This window comes from Manis javanica, chromosome 14 (genome assembly GCF_040802235.1).
Source record: "Manis javanica isolate MJ-LG chromosome 14, MJ_LKY, whole genome shotgun sequence".
Classification (NCBI taxonomy): Eukaryota; Metazoa; Chordata; class Mammalia; order Pholidota; family Manidae; genus Manis; species Manis javanica.
This window is the reverse complement of record NC_133169.1, coordinates 19,545,951-19,568,696: the sequence shown is the minus strand read 5'-3', so window position 1 is coordinate 19,568,696 and position 22,746 is coordinate 19,545,951. Positions and strand designations below refer to the sequence as shown.

General features: G+C 33.8%; 1 long non-coding RNA gene across 1 annotated transcript in view; it reads right to left on the bottom strand.

The window, feature by feature from the left end:
* Positions 1 to 4,683: 4,683 nt before the first annotated feature.
* The window catches only part of LOC140845919 (uncharacterized), a 98,943-nt gene continuing 80,880 nt past the window's right edge, over positions 4,684 to 22,746 (bottom strand). The window contains exons 2-3 of the long non-coding RNA XR_012124837.1: positions 5,098 to 5,263; positions 4,684 to 4,795 (exon numbers count right to left, since the gene is read on the bottom strand). This is a non-coding gene — a long non-coding RNA (uncharacterized lncRNA). The remainder of the gene's footprint in view (positions 4,796 to 5,097; positions 5,264 to 22,746) is intronic.

Sequence of the window (22,746 nt, the reverse complement as noted above, 5' to 3'; positions counted from 1 at the left end):
TCCCTGATTTGTCAAAACCCTTCTCATTATACATTCATGAGAGGTCCAGTCAAGCTCTAGGAGTCCTAGGCCAATATTATGGCCCATCCTTTGCCCCAGTAGCTTATCTCTCCAAGCAATTAGACCCCACAGTTCGGGGATGGGCCCCCTGCCTACGGGCATTAGCCGCTGGACAGCTCTTGCAGAAAGAAGCTCACAAACTAACATTCGGAGCGCCCCTTACCATTCTGTCCCCACATCACCTAAAAGATCTCTTAACCTACAAAAGTTTACAGACTCTCCCCACCTCCAGACTCCTGACCTTACTGTCCTCTTTCCTCCAAAATCCAAACATTTCTTTCCTCCCCTGCCCGCCCCTAAATCCGGCCACTCTTCTTCCTCTGCCCTACTCTCCTCATACTCCCTCGCATGATTGCCTGGAAGCCCTTCACAACTTCCTTCCGTGCCACTCCACGATCTCCGAAGGAGCCCTCTCACACTCCGACCTCATCTGGTTTACTGATGGGTCCTCCTTTAAACATGAGGGCATCCACTACTCAGGATATGCAGTAGTCTCCCTCGAAGATGTCATTGAAGCATGAGCCCTACCCCCTGGTACAACCAATCAGCAGGCTGAACTCATTGCAGCCACCAGAGCTGCAATATAACCCAGCACCTTTCCCTAATAAAGCGGAACTCTCCGGTGAATTTCTGTTGTGTGTTGCTCCTTTCCTTTCAGGGGGGGTCACAGGGAAGGAGGTATAGCACAGAGAAGACAAGTAGTGACTCTATAGCATCTTACTATGCTGATGGACAGTGACTGCAATGGGGTGTGTGTGGGGGACTTGATTATTTGGGTGATTATAGTAACCATGATGTTGCTCATGTGAAACCTTCATAAGATTGTGTATCAAAATGATAAGTAAAGAAAAATAAGATTATGTACAAATGATACCTTAATAAAAAAAATGTAAAGAAAAACAAAGGCCACATGGGTCAATTTTCTTACGAATATCATTTAGGTATTAGAACTATAGGAGGATGAATGCATTAAGAGATTGTAGAAGAGTTTCATGTGTAAATGACAGAGGGATTAGAGTGCCAAAATGGCAAGTACAGAGTCAAATTTAAAAAAATATACGGGAAATCTTTTGAAAAAGCGATTAATAAGACTGTCTAGAACTTCCAAGAGCTGAAAAATAGGACAAAGAATATTTTCACCAGCATTGACCCAGACTCTACTCTAACCTCACCAAATGGTTTAGATAAAAGATATTTTGGAGCGTACTTTCTATACAAGTATAGGTCTGAGTGTCCAACACCGAGTTCTGGATTTTCATGCTTAATAACAAGATCATGAGAATGAGAACTTGTACATTTTTTTTATAAAGAAAGTTCATGCCTTTCATGAAAGTCCCAAAGAAGTTAGTATCGGGAATTTGCTAGGCTTGTAGGATTATCCAATATCCTTCCTGCCTAACAATTATTGCACCATGGAATTTATGTCTTATATTAAGACAGTGATTTGTGGGCACCAGTGTCAATACTGCACTGATTGTCATCCTCCAGCTAACCCTCAAAGTATAAGCAGAGTAATACATACGATATAACACTTGATAGTGAAAACAACCATGTCCTTACTAGATGAGTTTTGGAGCTTCAGTATTTTTACTTTCCTTTTCCTAGTCTGTTTACTCTCAAACAGAAGTTGGTGCTGGGGCACACAGCTAAGATGGGTGTAAAATCTACATGATGGATATTACAGACTGACTTCCTGAACTCCTATTTCAACCTCCTCCCTTGTTTAATTCCCTAGAGAGGCTGGAAAGCAAACACCCCACATGGAGTCTCTCTCTGAACCTAGGAGTGTTTGTGATCACTAGCGTTTGGCTAGAGAGGTGACAAACATCTTGGGGGATGGTTTTCCCTTCAGAGGGAGGGAGGGAGATAGAAATAAAGGAAGGGAAGAAAACTTGAGAAGGGAAGAGAAAGGGAAAGAAATCTTTCTCTGTTGTTGTAGTTCTTCCACCATTTCAAAACCAGAAGGTGTTGCAATCTTGAAGTTTAAAATCTTAAAACCTTATTCGATGAATAAATGGACACAGTACTTACAGAATAAATTATGAAAATTAAAAATATGTTACCAAGTTTACATCAACTATCAGATCAAACCTACACATTTAAAGAATACGTGTTGCATTGTCAATATTAGGCATGAGTGAAGGACAATTGTTCATCATAATTAAGACTACACATATTCTCAATCAAAAGTTTAATTTTATCTATACTTTTGCAATTGCTTTCCACTTGATTTTAATTAGTGCTAATGCCAGTAGCTTTCCCTGTTAAAACATCCTTTAACCAACCTGTGAATTCAAAAATTAACATTATATATTGTCCTAGCCTGAATATGCTCTCACAGGCCCTCACAATGTTTACCTGCCTGTCTGTCCCAGCTATTTCTGGGAATCGTTAGGGTTACATCTCGGTGGTATTCAGCAGGAAGCCAGGTCATGTTTTTCAGCTACATGTCCTCATAATGGCTTTCCAGGTGGCTTCTGCCAGAGGAGAATGCTGTTGCCTGCCAGCAGTTCCCCAAGGCCCCCGGGAAGAAAGCAACAGCTGTTTCACAGCTCTGAGTTAGCCTTTGGCACAAAGACCCTGAAGAAACAGTGCTTAAATTCAGAATCTCAGAAAATATTTGCCAGCTACTTCATCTCATGATTTCAATCTCTAAAGATTTGCAAGAGTGGTGTGATCTTAACTGGTTGCTTAAAATAGACAATGATAAGAATATTTAAACCATGGCAATAAGCATATGATACAAATCAGGTTCATTTTATGTTTTTTGTTTTGTTGTTGTTTTTGAGGGGGTTTGTTGGCTTAACATTAACCTGACACCACTGGCTTTAAAACTCATCCAAAACAAACAAATGAACAAATGGAAGTCAAAGCAAAAAAAGTAATATCAACAACGAATAACACTGTCACTGAGTTCAGGAATGGGAAGGAAATGGCTTAGAACTTTTAGCATCATTTGACTCAACCTCTTTTCTCACCAGAATCTGGGGCACAGGAAAAAAAAAATCAAACAAGCCACAACAACCAAAAACTTCATTCTTCCACCATCAGCCAAAACAAACATTAGTATTAATTTGTGGATATATAAGCCTGGATGTACTGACTGCCCGCCATTTCTACAAACTATATTCTGAATTATTATTTGGATTCTCTAATAACACTTTATTACAAAACTAGTTTCTTTTTTCAGTTTTACTTACACACAGACGTTCAGTTACAGTTGCTAAAAGCCAAATGTCCTTGAACTTATAACCCAATAGTTTTCTCTTTACCCTATTTCTCTGGATTAAGAATCCCTGTTTTCTATAAAAATTTTCCTGGCATTCTTGTTAGTGCTAGAGGATTCAGTTATCAGGAACACTGAGCCAAACACTACTTCCAGTAAACGCTATGATCAGTATTCTGTTATGGATATTGAAAAGAAAGAACAGTGGCATAATGGTCATTAATTCTTTAAGTGTTATGATTAGATCAGGAAGTTTACTGAAATAGAATCTAACTCCACTTTTGATAATTGACTGCTCACAGCATTCAAGCCCAAGACTTCTATGTCTTCCTGCTCTGCCCCACATCAGAGCAAGCTGATGTGAAAATCCACATGCTCCCTAACAGGATACCGACAAGCTCAAAGAAGCGAGCATCCGCACGTGTGCAGGAAACATCACTGCAGCCCTACCTCCTCACTACCATAAAACCCCCAAACCACTCCCTTTGCCCTTCTCTCTCAAGTCGGTGTCTGGCCTGCTTGGACCTTGCCTTTTTCCCTCTGAAAGTCTCATTATGCGAATGATAAAGACCTTTACGTTCTTAGGGCAAGTGCATAGCACCGGCAGTCATCTGAACTCAGTTTGGGTGGGGTGAGTCCATCCTGTCTCACTGAAATGATCAAAATTTTACAGAGCCTATTTTGGGTAATTTTAGTCCAGTAATAGGAAGGAATAGCTAAGAAAAAGTCCATAAGGAAATGATGACTAGACTGGAATTAATTTCTATGAAATTTAACAATTTGCAGATTGCTTATATTACATCTTGTTCCTACTCTTTGGTGTTGTGTAAGGTATGCCTTTAATGATGTCATCATTATTTTAATCCTGGGCTTAGGAACCAGTAAGTGGGAAAAGAGGTGACACAAATAACTGTACAATCATTAACTGCAATGTAAGGCAAGAGGCCTTTGTCTATCTTCTTTTAGCATTCTATCTTCTAGCATTTAGAGCAGTATTTTTTTAAAAATGGGAAAGAAACTAAGAAGAATACACAGAGTACATTATTATGATATTTCTAATAATTTGCTTATTTAGAATGTCAAGGCTACCCTTTGGCTGAGAACAGAGTGAAAGCAGCAAAAGGACAAGGACTGTATGGTGGCAGAGGAACCTCTGAGATACAACTTGGGAAATGCCGAGGAACTTCAACCGTGGGGTCGGCAGAAATGGCGCTGGAATTGGGAAATACCATTTTAAATGTTGTTTTAAGCAACAATAAAGAGCTGAGAATCCAAATCTGATAAAAATAAAATGTAGGTGCAAGCAAAAACTTGAAAGAGGCTCAGAAACACAATGTTTGACAAAAATGGCAGACACAAAGAAGTATATGCAGTATGTTTCCAGCATAAACTCAAAACAGGCTTTTAATAGTTTGGATCTTGGTTCCCCTTGCAGGGCAGCTTAGTGAACGAAAGGGTCATCAAGGGGCTTCCGGAGAGCTCTTCCTGTTCTGGTTCATGGTCTGTGTGCTGGTTAAACACGGTATTCAGATTAGGAAAATATATTGTTACATATTATGATTTAGATAAGAGTTCTCTAAGTGGATATTATAATTTAATAAAGTTTACTTTCAAAATTAAATATATATCAACAGTTACGTTCTGAATAAAAACTTATGAATGGTTGAGTTTGGTGAAAGATTGAATTAATGTCGAATAACAGCAGGGTAAACATTTGAGGGCTGATAAGCTATAAAACAGTTTTAAGAAGTTTTGGTCTGTCAAAATTACACACAAAAGTATAAAGAGTAGTATAAATAGTTTAATTTTACCAAGATTAATCAGACACCAAGGTAGATAATGAAGTGTAGGCAGTACTAGTGGGCGCTGATACGGTTAGACGTTGGTAGAACAGGCTAGACAGTGGTGTCTGCAGCAATGCGTTAGCGTGATAGCAGCGGAAATATCTTCACAAATCACTTTATGTATTAACATGTCCTGCAATTTAACAAGATTAAGCTAAAAAGAAAGTGTGACATAAAGCTACTAAACTTTTTGGCTAATGATACTGAAGATGCTGCTACAAGGAATTTGAGGCTTTAAGGGTTGAAATGAAGGACTGTCAGGGCATACTTGAATTCTGCTTTTCCTCATATTTGGGGAAAGTGAGAAAAATTGAAACAGCCCTTTGTTTAGAAAAAGTTCAATTAAATCAATCTCAGTGCCTTTTGGGGAAAGTCAGCCATTCACTGTATTGGTGCTTGGACTCTATTTCGGAGTGGCCCAAAGGTGTTATAAAAAGTGGTAATTAGGTTTATCAAACTGATTTGTATAGACTTTTGCCTGAAGCTATAGCTTATTCCTTTCAATAAACTCAGTGATAACAGGCTTAAGCCTTACTTATTTTTCAGGAAAAGTCTCTTGACCATAATACAGTCTGAAATGAAACAGACAAATTTGTCAACTCTTATCCTTTGAAAGTATAGATATGTGCAATCTAAGTGGGCAATACATTGATAGGACACTATTATTCTTTGACTAGGCATATGTCCTGGATGGAAGCAGCCAACACAAGAAAAGCATGTTGTCTCTTTAGCATTGGCAGGAGAAGATGTAGTTAGTAAAACCTGGATAAATGCAGGGGCCAAAATGACTGCTTCAAGGCCTTTATATTACACTAAATATTAGCATTGCGATTTTCAGTTCCCTAAAATGTTTCAGTGCTCTTTTAGGGCCAGTATTGGTGTTATTTTGTTCTGCAGGCTTTGCGACCAACAGCAGAGAACAGAGAAAATTTTGCACAAGGAAATACAATTACAGGGCTCTTAAAAGCCACCACCAATCCTACTCAGCTACCTGCTTTAGCACCGTCTTCCCTTTTGCTCCTGTTGGAGTAAAATGTACCCCCTCTTTCTACCTACCAGTTTTCTACATATAATCTGGTTTCTATACATACTGTCTTCATTAGGCATCATCATTGTTTGTATACCCTATTCTACTTGTCCAAACTATGGATAAAAAATAAATAAATATATTAAAGTAAGCTAACTTATAAATGAGAGGAGAAAAACATACAGAAAGAAAACTCTATATGTCTTCATAATCAAAAGCAACATTGTCCAAAAATAGGAAGAAAAGCTTAAAAATCTGAAAAAGATACATAAAATATAGGCTTTATTATTAATTATCTTATGGGACTATGTTAGTGACTCTTAAAGAAAGAAAATTCAACTGCCTTGACCTATTTAATGGAAAACAAATTTGACTAATAAGGATGAATGAATTAGGCATCTATTATAGTTTTGCTTTATAAATTTTTTGTCAGACTATGTCTGATGAAAAGCCACCAAAATAAGGCTGGCATTTCTCTGAAAAAAGTCAGAGTAAGCAATACCAGTGGAAGACTTTCTAAATATTTCTTCACCTTTTTGTATATATGTTCTGCAGGTTTTTTTCCCAGAATAACCCCTAGACGTCGGATGGTGGCCTTGTGAGTACACCCTGACTTTTAATGACCAAGCAAAGAGTAACCAGCATTGTCCTGGGAGTGAACTGCCTCCAGGAGGATACTGTCAAGGGAAGATACTACAGGAGAGTCAGGGTGGAAAATTTCCTGGAAACACCCATCACCCTCTTCACTGCATGGATGGACACCTAGCATCAAGACAGAAGAATCTGCTTAGCTGTGATTAATTTTATCACTCAATGCATTATTCCTAGAAAGAGACCAGGGTGCTACTGAGAGACATTCATTCAACAGACAGACTCTCATTTCCATGAGTTCCAATTATCTGAGAATATTGTTACATGCCTTAAACTTTCACTCCTTCAATTTTACTACAAGAATGCCTAACTCTTCTAACATCACAAGGCAGGTAAATGAGACACTGATAAACATCATGAAAGGAGCATTTGAAATGGTAAGGAAAAGGTCATCAATAATTTTAGTTTAGCTCTTTTACATTGAGTTGTCTTAGTGAAGGGCACAAAAATCTCTTACCAGTTCAACTTTACCATTAATGCCCTACATTCAGAATGAAAAGAAAATCAGGCCACGTTATTTTTTACATGAATATTTTTTTGAATATTCTTTGCAATACATATATATATATATACACACACACACACACACACACAATTATGTAAATACTACATATGCATTCCATATCCTCATGTGTATATTCATATTAATATATATGGTAAGAGAGAAAATGACTTTCTAGGCCATATTATTTTTTAACAAATGCCATTTGATACCTACAGCATATGAATATCAAATGTTGATATATTTATTCATCAAAACGTGACAGTACTAAAGTAAATGCTGAGATTACAGATATAAATAAGAGATGAAATGTTTAGTCAGGCTGATTAACTCTGGCTACTATGAGACAGAATCAAAATATCTTATCATGTTAACAAATTATAAATTTATTTCTTACAGCAAAGTCTTGTCAGATAATCATATTCAACGGGCAACATTCCATACGATGTTTGAGGATCCTGGCTTCTTCCAGGTTTCTACATCACCAGCTTCTGGAGCTGTGCCTTACCTTGAGACTAGCTATGAACTACATGCAGCGATTTAAATTTCAGTCGATTTAAATTAAAACTCTGGTTCCTCCAGTGTTCTAGCCACATTTCAACTTCTCAACAGCTACCTTGGCATGTGGCTACTGTACTAGAAAGGGCAAAATTATTCCTTCTCAAGCTTTTCATTTATATATACGACAAGAAAAGGAAGATAGCAAAAATTAAAGATTTTTCAGGAGATTTTGTAATTCAGGCCTGAAATGAGCTATTTTACGTTTGTTAGTTAGAGGCAGTCTCTGGGTCTGACATAAAAGTAAAAGGAATTGGAAAATTTTTTATGCCAATAAAAATTAAAACAGTTCGGTGAGCAAGTAAGATTTCCTCTACTACAGTCTACATTTGTAGTCACTGGGTACTTCTTCCATTCTCCTTAAATGGTTAAAATTTACTCATATATCAGCTCCCCAGAGAGGTATCCCAAAGACCCATACAACCTCTGCTTAAAGCTCACTTAAAGTCCTGTTTAAAGTCCACACCTGTTTAATAGACAAGTCTCATTTAGATGAGTGAGCATTTATCATATGGCTAAATTAGATGCATTTTGTGGAGATTTTTGAACCCGATAGCTGTGATTCAACAGGGATATTATATAAGAGAGGAGATTATAGAAAAATTGAAAATGGAGTTGATGCTACTCTTGATTAAAAATGTGAGTAAAGATTTTTCACTTAACTATTTAATTTAACTTTTATTTACAGGTGAAGAAGACAACCCACATTTGTATTATTAATGTGCTCTTTTTCATCCCCCTATACCTGCATGTCATGCTTATAAAAACACTTTTTAAGGATAATACACAAACATAAAAAGAACTACACTTGCCTTTTAGTTTACTCAAATGAATTATTGTCTGGTGGTAATTCCATCAATCACCTGTCAATACTGACATCTACATTTGTGCCTCTAAAATCAGGAGAGCAAGATTGCATAATTGGACATTTAACATATTATGCTTTTGCCTCATCAAAATAGATGCATTCTTCTATTATCATATATTGACTGTAAGAAAACAGCATGCCCACAGCTTAAAACCTGTAAAACAATGATTTTAGGATTAACACGCAGGGTGGAATGGGAATATCATATTTGTAATTAGAATCTTTATATTAGGGAATATCAAAGAAAAACATTAAGCAATTACCACACAACAATGAAACATGCAAAGAGGACTCCTCTTGGTTATAGCCCACAGCTGCTCATGCACATTCTAGAAAATAAACAGTCTCAATTATAAACGTGGCACAAAGAATAATGTTTGTGAGTTACAATTAATGTAACTTACATGAACTCATTTTCTCTGCTTTATGACCAGTAACCCACAGGTAAACAGAATATTCTACATTTAAGATGATGTTCATTACTTAGAACTGATTAACATTTAATACTCAAATAACATTACTTAGCTCTGTTTACTTGCAGTATGGAAATAAATGTTCAGGAAATAGAATAAATTAAAAGGTAAAGTATGCATTTTAAGAGCATATTTAAATGATTATTAATGTAGTTTCATTTATTCATGCTATGGTCATAACGATTTACATATTACTAATGTAAAATGATCATTTGAGAAAAAAATAATTTTTATATAAATGCAGTCTCTTATTTCTGAAGCTTGATTACTTTTTACATTATACCAAATCTTAATGGTGATATAAATAATTCTTCATTTAAGGTATCTTTTTTTACTGACACAAATTGGAACACAAAATATATTTATAAATGGAGTCTCTATTTAAGAAACATGCATGTGAACTATTAAGATTCAAACAAATTTAGAAAGTAAGTTAAATGTTATAAATCCATTTTCCTACAAATATATTTCCCACAAACATATTTGTAATGTATACCTATAAATATTCTTGCACACAATAACATAATGGGCTGATACTTCTTATTTAATTATCCATTAACTAGGGTCATTGAAATACTTCTGATCAAGATATTGTGTCTTGATGAATGAAAACGAAAGCTCAGAGACAATCAGTTTTTAGCAAGTAATGTTCATTGTCTTCACATATCTATCCTCTCCATTTTTTAGTAATGGAAACTCCCACCTCAAGTTTTAGTGGCACCCATGTCAACCAGCAAACCTTGAAGCTCAGTGCAACCATGTAATTAAGTTGTCAAATAAAATGTGAAGTGATATGTGCAATTACTGTCTAATATTTTACAGATGAAGTTACACAGCTTTCACTACCTTTTCCCCTCAACCCTACATCTGGAACCAGATACGACGGTGATGAGTCCTTTTGACAAGATGGATGAAATCCGTGCCCTGCAAGATTGTGCAGCAACGAGTTAGAAAAACCTGGTCTGGTTTCTCAGCCTCACTTCATGAAGCAGAGTCGCTCGAAGCTTCCTATAAATTTCCTTCTCCCAGTCCTACCATCACACCTTTATGTCTTCTACCACTTCCTTTTCTCCAGTTATGTATTACCAGCACCTGAGAAAACTGTCTAGTATAGCATAACTCACCTAAGAGGGACAGGTGTGGAACGAACTGAGGAGGAGAGATCGCAAGGCTTGTAAGTGAGCAGTAAGAGAAAAAATTGTAATTCATAGGAAGAAAAGCACTTCTTTCATAATTAGTGGTGGCAAAATCATTATACAGTTTAATAGATAGCTGGAAATTTAAAAATAAAGGGAGTAGTTTTTTGTCAATTATTATGTGAGGGATTGTAGTTTGTAAATTGTATAGAAGTTTTTACATTTGTATTTGTTCAGTGATTATTATATATATTTGAAGTTGCGATAGCATGGAATTTCAACTAGTATTTTTTCTCTGTGAGACACTTTGTTAGTCTTAACTAATTCATATTGGTGGTTATATAAAAATCCTAGAATGGTTACAATGCTCTGATCATCACACCTATATAGTAATTGATAATGTTCAAAACTTAAAAACTGTATTTTAAAGTACTGAAGGATAAATTATCATTTGCCTTGCCTTTAGCTACACTTAAGTTACTAAATTCAGTCTCTCTTTTTCCACAGAGTAAATTTAACCCCCAATTCTTAATTGAAGCATGTACTTGAAGTGTTGAGCCTTTTTATTTAAAGCTTATTCAGACCATTTTTTAGAAGTAATTATGATTGACTCAAGTCTTGTGGATTCTCTGAAATTCTGCTTCCATATTATAACAACAATTTTCTCCCTTGAATTGAGAAATAATTGAGGATAGTTTTGAAAAGGAGTCAAGTGCTTCTTTTCTCTGAATAATTTCACAATTTTGTTTTTTTGAGTGTAGCATCATGGATGATGTGTTTAATGCTGATGAGCAAATTGCATTTAAGCCAGAAATGTAAGAAGGGTTTGTAGATAAGAGAAGTACAGTGTGTAAAAGCAGATACAGCTAATTAATATGGATCCACTCCAAAGGAAAATTGTGGTTTTGGCAGTTATGAAAGGAAATACATGGTTTAGAACTCAAAAACTCGAATGATGAACCAAGATACTAAAATAAATAGCAGCCATAAAGATGGGGCATGTTGACCTGCATAACCAATTAGAATTATGTAATTTTATTAAAATTGATATTAGGCTCCATTTTATGAGCAAGATACAGGTTTAGGATATTACTTTATTATTACTTGAATGAAAAGATTTACACAGCAAAAATATTATAATGGAAAAAATTCCAAGTATAACTTCCTCATCAGCAAATAATATATATAGTATATTATTTCTAAAACAACCCTAAACAATCAGTAGATATGATCTCTTACATATATTTTCCCAAATCTTTATGCTGGAAATAAAACTGCTCATATTTCAAAAGTAAGAATAGATAAAACAAAGAGAAACAGCACCAGGTATGCACAATTCTTTGTTTCCTTTGCTCTTCTTTGTGAGGATGGGTGTGATACTTTTTATTAAAGAGTTTGGATTGGAAATATTTTTGAATTACAAGACATTTACTGGAAGATGGATTTGTCAAAAATATTTGAATTCTTTAGCTTTTAGGTGATCGGCAATCCGCCAAGGTTAACACAAATGAAATGCAAGCAATATACCAATGCCTATAAAAGCTGACTTGAGCTTGACCTCATCATGACCAGATTATTAGTATTTACCAGATCTTATCATGTATTTCATCTTAATAGCTACATTCCTTATCACAGTAATAAAATCAATTTCTTGTTTCCTCTCCCCAATCTTAGGTGCTATCCTATTTTTCAAACTTCCGAGAAGAAAAGAATCTTAGAGTAAAGAAGCAAAGGGGACAAAATGGCTGAACTTTACAGGCAACTGGTTGAACACTTACTTGAATTAAACATTTAAATGTGGCTAATTAACTCATTAACCTTTACATTAAAAATTCTGTTTCACACTGTGTACTTCACTGCAGTTCAGCTGTGGTTCAGGCGTTACTTAATTAAATATAAGGCCAAGATATTTGTTCAAAGATTCTCTATTAATTCATTTATTACAAGACTATAAACATTCAGAACAATGCCCAGATATATTTTATTACCATTTTATTATTATACAAGTTTCACTCTCAATAATATACTTTTTAAATAATTAAATCCAAAACACATATCCTTTCCTCCTAATTAAGAGTCCTAATTATGAAAGCTTCATGGCTTTCAAAAATAAGCATGATTGTGATTACAGATGTTTTTATATTAGCTGTATATTTCCATGTCAATTTTAGACACTATTTTTTTCAAGAAAATTTAATTTAATGGCCTTTTACATACATTTTTATATAAATTTTCTTCAATGTAAAAATTCTATATATTATTATGCTTACTATGTCATTAGGTAGTAAAGTCTAATCTTTTTCATAAAGTTACAAAATAGAGATACTGGAATCATTCTTTGACTTCTACCAACTATAAGAAATCTATCTGTCTGTCTATCAATCTACCTATCTGTATCTTATGTACCAAAGACCTAGGTGCTTCTCAGAGTACATTTTTCAAAGATTCTTCTTACTGTGTGATTTTGTCACTTCCCACAGTTTTTCAATAGTGCAAGAATTTAGGTTTTGGACTTCAGGGATATTTTATTTATGCCTGGTTCTTGCCTTTATCCTTTGAATCATTAATAAACTTTAATGTTAGAGTAAGATGTAGTTTTAACAAATCACTTCTCTTAATTTGTAAGAAGTAGCAAGACTTTTTCAGACCCATGGTTCACTTTTTTTTTTGACAGAGACTGGAAAAGCTTGAGAATTGGACTAAAAAGTGTTCCTAGGCATCTTTGGGATGAAGTGGTGAAAGTCTTAAATAAGTTTATTGGGTGATTTTCAAGATAAAAATCTTAAACCAAGGAGATCTGACCAAGGGAAGAGACAGAGAAGAAAAAGCATTTAAAAATAAATACAATTAAGCAAAAATTACTTCTTCCTCACTGTTCTTAGCATCCCCATTGAAAATTTAAGAAGAGGGAGAATAGACAAATCTGAGAAAGTAAATATATTTTTATTTGTTAGTGGAAAACTTTCAAAGTATTTCCCTAGACGCCTGATTAAATGTTATAAATGCAGCTTATACGTGTGGATGTGAGCCAGAGCCGCGTGACCACGGATATTCTGTTCAGATATGAAGCACAATGTTCCATGATTCCCTTGCACAGTAGGGCACCTAAGGCCAAAGGCATTACTCAGAAGATGTGGAGACTCTTGGAGGTTAAGAAATGGTACAATGTGAGTTAGAAAATGACACTGGGGGCAGTATTCTGTCATTTAATTCCCATTACATAAAGACAGGGTGCCATGCACACTATGTGCAAATACAAGACTCTGGCTGATCATTTTTACATGATGTCCACAAAATCTCCCCTCATTTGATTTTAATTGTGATATCATGGGAATGTGGAGAATTGCTCAAGCCTTCCCTTGTAGTAAAATTATATAATGCATTATTCCAGGGGAACAACAAGAGATCATCAGCTGAAGCAGTAGTTCTGATTCTCCCTCAACTCCATTTTAACAGCCTCATCTGTTTTTCATAACAATCAGTGGATCTTGGAGACTGACACAAGACTATAGGAATAACAGAGCGACTCCTCAACTCCTCAGTTTTTCTTGACAGGATAAAGTCTACACAAGAAGTAGAAAAAGCAAAGGATGAGTCATATGCCATGGTGGAATTGGCAAGCATCTTCTTTTCCATTTGAATGTCAAAGTACAGCCACATACAGTTTTAACTTCATGAAAATTAAAATATTATGATACCAATTTGGTTATCAAATGACTGTCTCAAGTTTTACTTGAATATGCTGAAAAGGCAAAAATAAATAAAACCTGGCCAGAGTATTAGCTCTGTTTTAAGGAGCTCAGATACTATCAGTGATGCTCTATTTTCTAGTATTTTTCTGCAATTCCTTGATAAGAGCATTATATATATTTGAAATGATTTAGCACACATTTTTGATATTTTGTTTGTGAGTTGAAAACTCACTATAATTAGCCACAGGCAAGATGAACCACATAGGTTTTTAAGTCTAGACACTGACACATGTGGTCCATGGGTCCAAGTTTTGTCTTTTGTGGTGATCCTTCTCTTAATAAGATGTCACTTTCATTTTCTGGTTCCTGTGTATATGTTATAGTTCTTCTGTATCAGAAACTGCTAGCTCTTTCTTCCCTGTTCACAGAGAATTCTGCAGCCCCTGGAGATATCAGAAAGATATAAAATGGAAGGATCCTGCATTTCTGACTGTCTGTGTGGATGAAAGCCATCCACGAACTTGAAACACTTAAACTATTATGTGAGTATAAAGCCCATTTTATTTTGTTATGAAAATGAAAACAAATTTCAATGAAGCAGCTGGTTGCATATGGCGCTCCTAGAATATCAGCTGTCTGAGACTTGGACCTAGATTTCTTTTTGATTCTCATTTGTGCCTAATATCTAGAAAAACTATATATTTTATGTCCTTTTGAACAAGTATTATGAAAATTAAAAGTTCATCATACATAAGCAAATATGTATTTGACTCCTATTATATTGAAATATTGAAATATTTTTCATTTTTCCTCAAAAAAATGTATACTGAATGACTTTTCAAATATGTATTATAAACTTGTATTGTAAATAACCCTTTACAGTTTGTTTTCTTGTGAATTCAAGGCCCTGATTCTTCTGTGGATTAAGAAGCAATGCCTAGAAGGAGTGAGAGGGAAAGCTAGGTTGTAATCTAAAAGGAAGCTTGTAAAAATCGATATTTTATGAACTATGGTGTCATAATAACCAAGTTACTGGCCCGTGGTCATCATTTTTCCAATGGTCAGAGATCAGTAGACAATAAAAGCCATGTGTGAAAAGTTCAAGTTGCAGTCTCTTTTATATCCCAGTGATTTTTAGTGGTCTGCTAAGTATTCACTATTTTTTGCCACTAAATACAGCAGGTATGGCTACAGAGGCGGGTCTCCAATACACAGAGTTCACATTCTCCTCACTTCCACTCCACTACATGGAGATATTGTCACTGATCTCCATATTTTAAGTATGATAAAGATTATTATTATTTCAGGCACATTCATTATTTTTTTATCAAGCTGGGGTGATTCTAATCTAATATAGTTACTTGCAAATAATTCTTCCTTGAGTAACTAGTAGTCGTTATTTGTCTAATCAAAATACAATATTTTTATTCTCTTTTGTTATATATTTATTTTTCTAACTTTCCTTATTTATTGGTGGTCAATGATATATAATGGAAAATGTATTTGGAGTATTTGGGGAGATATTATTTTTATTATATAAGAAGACAATTTCAAGAAGTTAAATAAGAATTATGGCTTCAATTGCATCTTTCTCTTTGGCATGTAGTAGTGAGGGCATCATGTATGAAATTAAAGCAACATTCTTATGACATTGGGAAGATGAGCAGGAAGAAAAAGCCAAGAGCCTGAAAATGAAAAAGTGGTACAGAAGGAGATGTTGATGTCCCGTACGTACATCAACATCCACTCATTAATTGAAAGAAATGTGCTATACTAATGTAAGATTAATGATAGGGGAAATCGTGTGTGGAGGGCAGCTGGGGTAGGAAGGGAACATATCTACTATTAATGTACTAGCTGATAAACATTTTTACAAATCTAAACCTCATAAAAATCAAGACTATTGTACTCATATATAAAATACAAAATTATAAACATACATGTAATATTCATAAATATTTAAAAATTATAAATATATAAATCCCTCATATATTGTAAGAGGTAATAAGGAAGTTGTGGGATGATATAAATTAGCATGATCACATTCATATATAAAAAAATGTCTATAATCTCTTTCTCTCAAAAATGGCTCTTAGAATTAAAAAAATCATAAAATTTGTCATCATCTTTTATTTGAAAGACTAAGAAAGCAAAGCAAATATTCATCTGAAAGTTAGTTCATTTATTATGCACAAAGACTTATTTTCAACATTATATAATGAATAATAATATTTATAAATATTGCTATCTGGGTAAAAAATTATTTTAGGTACGTATTATGGTTCTAAACCTGGATTTCTAAAATATTTTCTACTTATATCTGCTTTTTTAAACTACACTGCTGTGAACACTACTAGTAAGGAATTCTTATTAGAACTATTATTATTTTGGTTTTATGGTAATATCTCTAAAATGCACTATTTTTAAAAAAATTTTTCTAAGTTATGGTCATTAGACTTTGTATGATATATACTTATTCTTATCCCAATATTTTGTAGGACATTTTTAAGCAAAGTGTACAGCATTTCTGAACTCATAACTAACCTCCACATAATTATATTTTCTTTCCCTGAAGTGCATCTTTGGAATATTTTTTCAGTGTGACCATATGTTTAGAAATCTTGATATTGACTATTTTTCTTTATATATAAATACTAGGTATTTGCATTTTTCATCTGTATATATTTTTGCTACACCATATGTATTTATGATAAACATACACTAAAAATAAGGATAGGGACTCCCCATTGAACAATGCATTAAATGAATAATATGGACCAGCAATCAAGTGTACAATTAGCATGACATTAAATAAGTTCAATGTAGAAACAATGTCAAATACCATCATGAGTATAAAACATCCAAGAAAACGCACTAGAGTAATAGCTCTTCATGGTGTATACCTATTCTCTATGAAGCTGCTAATAGCTTAGTAGACAGCAGTTCCACTAAATTCCCAGTAAATATGATGTGAAACTAACACTTGGTGTTTTATGTTTAAGATTTCCTTTATACAGAAACTAGAGATCTTATGTGTAATATAGAAATGTATAAAATGTATCATATACTGTATCATTAGTCATATAATTTCATCAACATAATCATGAAATTTCAATAACTACCATCTATACAGCAAACGAGTGCACATATTCTGCAAGAAACTATACTAGCAATCACCTTTTAATACAAGCTTCTCTACTCAAACCCTATTTTTGCCTTCCTATACTACAGGGTCTAACAGCACATTCACTATAAATCAAACGGCTACTCCAAATTGTTAAAGAAGAGTGTATGATATTCAGAAGATTTGTGAATTATATAAGAAAATATATAGAATAAACACATTTGACTGTATTTGAATAGAATAAAAACAAAAGAGTAGGCTACTATTCCATGGCAGTCTAGACCTTATAAAAGTAAGTAAGTCAAATACATCATAGAGAATATAGTCAGTAATTTTGTAGTAGTATCTTTGTGACCAGTGGTAACTATACTTATCATGGTGAGCATTCTGTAATGCATATTATCTCCAGATCACTACTTCCCTTTTTAAAAAGAACCTGCAATTAGATTAATGTTTCAGTCTATAATTCTTATCTAGTAAATGCTTCACTTTTTGTGGGTGCATTCTCATTCTGTATTTTGTGTCCTTATTTCTCTTTTCAATAGGTAGTAAAGCAATTCAGTACATCTTATTTTCCTTATATCATGCGTATCTGTGAATTTCTCTCATCAGTGTTCTATTAGTATCTTCAACAAGTATTGCTAAAAATATTATTGCACTGGACATTTTTGGATATTTCAAAACAACATTAACGTAACTCAAATAATTCAGCTTAAAATATGATATATATCATTGGTTTCAATTATAAGCTCTGAGAACTTCTGTGTGAGAAAGACCATGAATATGATGGAGTGCTTGTCTTCAATGAACATGACATCCAATAAAAATTAGGAAATATTTGTATTCAATTTTAATACAGTTTAACATTAGTACTAAATTTAGTACTACTTTCTAGTACCTATTTATTAGTCCAATAATTGGAAGTGTGTACTTTATCTCCTTCACCTATTTTGCCTCTCTCTCCCCCCTTGTCCCCTAGGGCAATCAGTGGTCTGTTCTCTGTACCTGCAAGTCTATTTCCATTTTATTGGTTTGTTTGATTCATTTTTTAAGCCCCATATATAACTGAAATCATATAGTTTATGTTTTCTATGTTTGACTTACTTCATATAGCATAATAACTTCTGGGTTCACCCATATTGTTACAAATGTCAAGATTTCATTCTTTTTAATGGTTTTGAATGGTTGAGTCATGGTCCATTATATAAATGTACTACATTTTTTTACAATGCATACATTATTTTTTCAGTTAGAATTATATTGTGGGCTTTTCTCATCGTTAAAGTTTTTGAAAGTAGCTTTAATATTCCATCACCTGAATTTTTTAATTTACACATCATTAATGTACTATCTTATGTTCTACTACTTTTTTTAATGAAATATAATTAATGTATACAATTATATTGGATTCAATATATATACAACAGATGTACAATAGTTATTCTACAATTACATATATTACAAATTAGTCAACACAATAAGTGTAGTTACCATATGTCACCATATTAAGACAATATTATTGAATATACTCCTTACGCCATACTTTCATTCCCATGACTAATTTATTTTATAATTGAATTTTGTACCTTTTTATCTCCTTCACCCATATTACCCATCCCCCCACACCTTCCCTTATTGCAAATACCAGTCTATTCTCTGTGTTTAGGGTCTATTTCTGTTTTGTTTGTCTGTTTATTCATTTGTTTTGTCTTTTAGATTCCACATATAAGTGAAATCATATGGTATTCGTCTTTCTCTGTCTGATAGAGTTCACTTAGCATAATACCCTCTAGGTCCATCCATGTTGTCACAAGTGGTAAGATTTCATTCTTTTTATGTCTGAGTAATATTTCATTGTACATATGCACTGTATCTTCTTTATCCATTCACTTATTAATGGACACTTTGATGGCTATTTACATTATATAAGACACATATTTTGGCTATTGTAAATAATGTGATAATCATAGGAGTACATATATCTTCTTGAATTATGATTTTCTTTGGATAAATACTCAGAAGTGAAATTATTGGGTCATATGCTATTTCTTAGTTTTTTGAGAATCTCAAATACCATTTTCCCTAATGGCTGCAACAATTTATATTCTCAACATCAGTGCACAAGGGTTCATTCCCTTTCCTTCACATCCAGCCAACAGTTGTTATTTCTAGTTTTTTTTGTACTAGCCATTCTGATAGGTGTAAGGTGATAGCTCATTGGTTTTTATTTACATTTCCATGGTGATTAGTTATATTGAGTTATCTTTTCATATGTCTGTTGGCCATTGCAAGTCTTCTTTGGAAAAATGTCTAATCAGGTCCTCTGTTCATTTTATAATTGGATTATTTGTAGGTTTATTGGTGTTAAGTTATATCAGTTTTTTAAATATATTTTGATTATTAGCCCCTTATCAAATATATCATTTGCAAATATATCCTCTCATTCAGTAGGTTGCCTTTTTGTTTTGTTGATGGCTTCCTTTACTGTGCAGAAGTTTTTTTGTAGTTTGATTTGTTTTATTTTTTCTTTTCCTTGCCTGGGTAGATATATCTAGAAAAACTTGCTAATGTTAGTGTTCAAGAAGGTACTGTCCATATTTTCTAATAGATTTACAGTTCCCATTCTTATACTTAGGTCTTCATTTCAAGTTTATTTTGTATATGGTGTAAGACAGTTTTATTGTTTTGCATGAAGCTGTCCACTTTTCCCAACAACATTTATTGAAGATACTATCTTTCCCCAATTGTATATTCTTGCCTTTGTCATGTATTAAATATATGACAATATAAGTCATAAGTAATTATTGACCATAAAAGTCATTCCATATGCTCTAAGTGGGTTTATTTTTGCACTGTCTATTGTGTTCTATTGATCTATATCCTTTTTGTTTCAGGAACATATTGTTTTGAATACTATAGCTTTGTAGTATGGTTTGATCAAAGAGTGCAGTATCTCCAGTTTTGTTCTTTGTTCTTTCTCAAGATTTTTTATTGCCGTTCTCGGTCTTCTGTGATAAAATCTTCTAATGTCCCTGTTTTTATTTCCCATGTTTACTTTGGGCTTCTTTAAGTAATACTCCTGAGAGAAAGTCTGTATCTTGACCCATTTTCAGTTGTAACCCACTGTTTTCATATTGAAACCCTCTTGTGATGGTGATAAGGTTTGGATGAGGGAAAGAGGTCAATGATCTTATGGTTAAATCTCAGTATTTTAGTTAATCTGTTTCCCTGGGCTTTAATCTTTACACATTTTTCTTAGCTCAAACCTTCCCTTAATAGGGCAGAAAGGCTTAAAAGGGGTGGCATGAGGGAAATGTGCTTCCTCCACGTGGGGTGAAGCTCTGCCAAAGTCTTTTCCCCTGGAGAGTGTTTGTTACAGAAGCATTCCAGGAGGGCTTCACAGTGACCGATCTCCTCTTCCTCTTGCCAAATCAATGGAAGTATCTTCAGTTCTTCACTAGGAGTGAGAATTCCACGGAATTTCTAGAGTTATAATCCATGAAAGTATGGTGGTTAGGAATTTCTCACTCTGAAAATAGTCCACATTTAATTTCCAGGAATTCATCAAAATGACCATTTAAGTATCCTACCAATTTATGACTCCAGAACTTCTGTTCCATTTAAGTGAATTCTTGCCTATGACTTTGTGCAGCCACGTGTTTCTCCAGATTTCAGGGTGTGTGGTATTGTCCAGTGTTTTCCAATCTCTGATATGTCCAAGAAAAACATTGGTTCTGCACTTGTTCAGCTTTTTATTGTATAATAATGAACGTGATGACTTCTAAGCTCTTTACATGTTGGGGCCAAAACAAAAGTCTTGGGTATACTTTTTAGTAAGAGAGGTTTGACTAGTATTCTAGACTCTTGGACTTGGACTTTTAGTGAGAGTCTAGCCAGTGGAAAACATTCTGAAACAGACTGTATCCTAGGTACAGATTAAAACAAGAAGGGAATTGTCAAAACAACCCTGTTCACATGTCTTAACTGCTGCAACATGTTTCTCAGTGCCCTGGACAAATCTCTTCAGAAATAATATCAACTCTATTATACAACCTCTTATTATATAATCTCTTCAGCAATAGTATCAACCCTTATTATACAATGTATCAGGAATACCCTATTATTTATATGTAAAGGTAATACACCATTGCCAAATTTTAAAGGCTATTTTTCACATTTTTATAACCTATGAAAAATATTTTAAGATCTGTACATTGACAAAATAAGTATCTTAAAGGAATCTAAAATGTGTAGTTTTATATATTGCTTATATATTAATTAATAATGTGTAGATTTATATATTATAGCATCCTCTATGATCTTTCTTTCTCTACTGGAGATTCCATTTATCAAAATATGTCTTCATTTCCTAAGATTCCATTTATTGTAATATCTTTTATTTCACCCATACTTCTAGGTGAAATAAGAAACTAATGCTCTAAATAAATCATTTGCAAGTTAAAAGGCCAAGAATCAGGAAACTCAATCATATATATTCTAAAGCATCTTAGCTATTATCATTATTTAATAATATTTGGTAATTATATTCCCAAGTATTTTATATATAGGATCATTAACTTTGACAAAGTCATTGTGTTCTAACAATCTCATTTACCTTATTGGTGTAGAACATTTTTAAATGCTCTACTTGGTACTTTCAACAATGTATATGTTCTTTATTTCTAATAAATGTAAATATATAGTATTTTGTGCAGAGCTCAAGTGATTCAAGAAAATTATAGAACAAGTACTAGCCTCAGTTATGAAAGCATTTTGAGTAAAATAATTATAATATTTTAAGTTACCTGGTGAATGCAGTATAGCCAATATTTTTAAATTGGTACATGCTATAATATTGATTTATTTCTTGATTTATTAGGCAAAATACTTCTGTAATGATTATGAAATCGACACTATGCTAAGTAACGGAGATTCAAATATTGATTGCAAATGGTCACTACCCTTGAAATTTCCAAACTATTCAAGGAAAAAGTACATAGCAATACTTAAAATATAATTAGTAGAAGAAACTTGTTCATAAAGTTGCCTGGTGTCACAGAAGAGGAGAAAATTAACTTTCTGGACATGCTTAGAGAGGTTGCCATTTTAGTTTAATCTTGAAAAGTGAGGTCAGTTTCATTACTTAGAGATGAGCAAGAAGGATTACAGAAAAAAGATGTTAAAAAAAGGATTACATATGTATAATTATGTTGCTAATATCAAGGTATTATTTTTATAAATTTGGATATAAGCAGATATTCTCAGTACATGTTTTCTCTTGATTTTGAAGCCATTTCTCCTTTTCTCAAGTATTATGACACATGGCTGAAACGGAAGGAATAAGCATGGCTCCAACTATATTATCAGAATCTTCTCACCATCCTTATGCTTTATAGGTCCATTCACATCTGTCATTTTTGGAAGCCTAGATCGTGTTAACAACCCATCGGGTACAGCACCAGTTTCAAATCATATTATCTTGCACTGTTTTCAACAGTACTGAGGCTGAGATATTCCAGGCCTATTTGTTCACCATTAGGGAAACTGAATGTGTATCTTCATCTGGGGGCTGACCATGAAAGAGT